The 2142-nt window shown below is 40.5% G+C and overlaps 1 non-coding gene across 1 annotated transcript; it reads left to right on the forward strand.

Annotated features, from left to right (window-relative positions):
- The first annotated feature begins 796 nt into the window (after positions 1-796).
- Positions 797-912, forward strand: LOC144303676 (U5 spliceosomal RNA). Its single transcript, XR_013370657.1, has one exon. It is a non-coding gene; the product is annotated as a U5 spliceosomal RNA (small nuclear RNA).
- The last annotated feature ends 1230 nt before the right edge of the window (positions 913-2142 follow it).

A 2142-nucleotide genomic window follows, 5' to 3' on the forward strand; every position in this document is an offset into this window, starting at 1 on the left:
CTCCCAGCCGTGCCTCTCACTCCCCACCGAGGGAAGGACCTGAATTCTGTATCGATCACTCATTTGCTAATTTTTCTCTTTTTCTATTTAATGGCAAAGTCTTTACTCAACAGAAATCAAACTCTTGAATTCTGTATCGATCACTCATTTGCTAATTTTCTCTTTTTCTATTTAATGACAAAGTCTTTACTCAACAGAAATCAAACTCAGGCGTGCACATATATAAAACATAGAACCAAAACAACAACAACAAAAAACCCATAGAACCATTGGCAGCCCCGGTGACTCAGCAGTTTAGCGCCGCCTTCAGCCCAGGGAGTGACCCTGGGGTCCCGAGATCGAGTCCCACGTCGGGCTCCCTGCAAGGAGCCTGCTTCTCTCTCTCTCTGCCTGTGTCTCTGCCTCTCTCTCTCTCTCTCTGTGTGTGACTGTCATAAATAAATTAAAAAATTAAAAAAAAAAAGATAAGTCTCTTATCAATAGGGCGTTTAGATCCCAAGTCAGCCAAACCTCCGCCTCGCCCCCTACTGGTGACGCCGAGGTACAGCGTGGATATTAACCTAGTTTCCTAAGCGGAAGAGCGGGTATTTGCATACCCACAGTGCACTGCACACGGTACAAGTTTAAAACAAGAACATTTTTAAAAATTCTTCTACTTACATATCTTACAGTTAGATCTCTGCTTATAGAATAACCTGGAAATTTTTATTCAGGCACGAAGTCTTGCATGAATTAGACACCATCAGCGTACTAGGGGTACTTTTTACCTGAGGTGGGAGTTAGACCCTCACTGCGCATACTCTGGTTTCTCTTCAGATCGTATAAATCTTTCGCCTTTTACTAAAGATTTCCGTGGAGAGGAACAACTCTGAGTCTTAAACCAATTTTTTGAGGCCTTGTGTCAGCAAGGCTACGTGATGTCTCAAAAAAAAGACAATTATAAGCTGTTTTGAAATGTTTCCTGCGGGGGGCTTAGGATTCAATTGCTAATAGGAAGCAAGTTTTTTTTTTTTATTCATTTTTTTGGCATGGATTTTGAGAACCGGCGTGTTATTTCGCTGTATTTATATTCATTCATGTTGTAATTTTACGTTTAAAGGGTTCTTTTTGCTTGAAGTTATGGGAGTTTAAATAGTTCGAATTTTCTGTGTGTTGATAGCTCTTTTTTTGCTTCTGATTCTGTGGTCAAGTACAAATAAGGGGATTTAAAAGGTTTTTGTTTTTTCTTTTTACATTTATTTTTTTAAGTTTTATTTAAAATTTTATTTAAATTATATTTAAAATTTTAATTTTTTTTAAAGATTTTATTTATTCATGAGAATACACAGAGAGGAGAGAGAGAGAGAGGCAGAGACACAGGCAGAGGGAGAAGCAGGCTCCCTGCGGGGAACCCGATGTGGGACTCGATCCCGGGACCCCGGGATCATGACCTGAGCAGAAGGCAGATAGATGCTCAACCACTGAACCACCCAGGCACCCACATTTATTTTTTTTTAATAATAAAATTTTTTTTATTGGTGTTCAATTTGCCAACATACAGAATAACACCCAGTGCTCATCCTGTCAAGTGCCCCCCTCAGTGCCCGTCACCCAGTCACCCCCACCCCCCAGGTTTTTGTTTTTAAAGATCTTGTTTATTCATGAGACGCAGAGAAACAGGCAGAGGCTCCCCGGAGGGAGCCCGAAGTGGGACTCGATCCCCCCGACTGGGATCTCGCCCTGAGCCAAAAGCTCAACCGCTGAACCACCCAGGTGTCCCTTAAAGGTATTGTTTTTTTAATTTTTTTTTTTTTGAGTTAAAAAATTTAATTTAGTTAGCACATTCTGTATTATTAATTTCAGGGGTAAAGTTTAGTGATCCGCCAGTTGCATATGACACCCAGTGTTCCTTAAATCAAGTGCCCTGCGTGATGCCTGTCCCCCAATTACCCCATCCCCTCCACCTACCCCTCCTCCAGCAACCTTGTTTCCTATAGTTGAGTCTCTTTTTTTTTTTTTTTTAAAGTTAAGAGTCTCTTATGATTTGCCTGTTTTTGTCTTTGTTTTTCCTTCCTTTCCCCTGTTTCGTTTCTTAAATTCCACACAGGTGTGGAATCTCTCTCTCTCTCTTTTTTTTTTTTAAGACTTTATTTATTCATGAGA

This window comes from Canis aureus, chromosome 32 (genome assembly GCF_053574225.1).
Source record: "Canis aureus isolate CA01 chromosome 32, VMU_Caureus_v.1.0, whole genome shotgun sequence".
In the NCBI taxonomy this organism is placed as follows: Eukaryota; Metazoa; Chordata; class Mammalia; order Carnivora; family Canidae; genus Canis; species Canis aureus.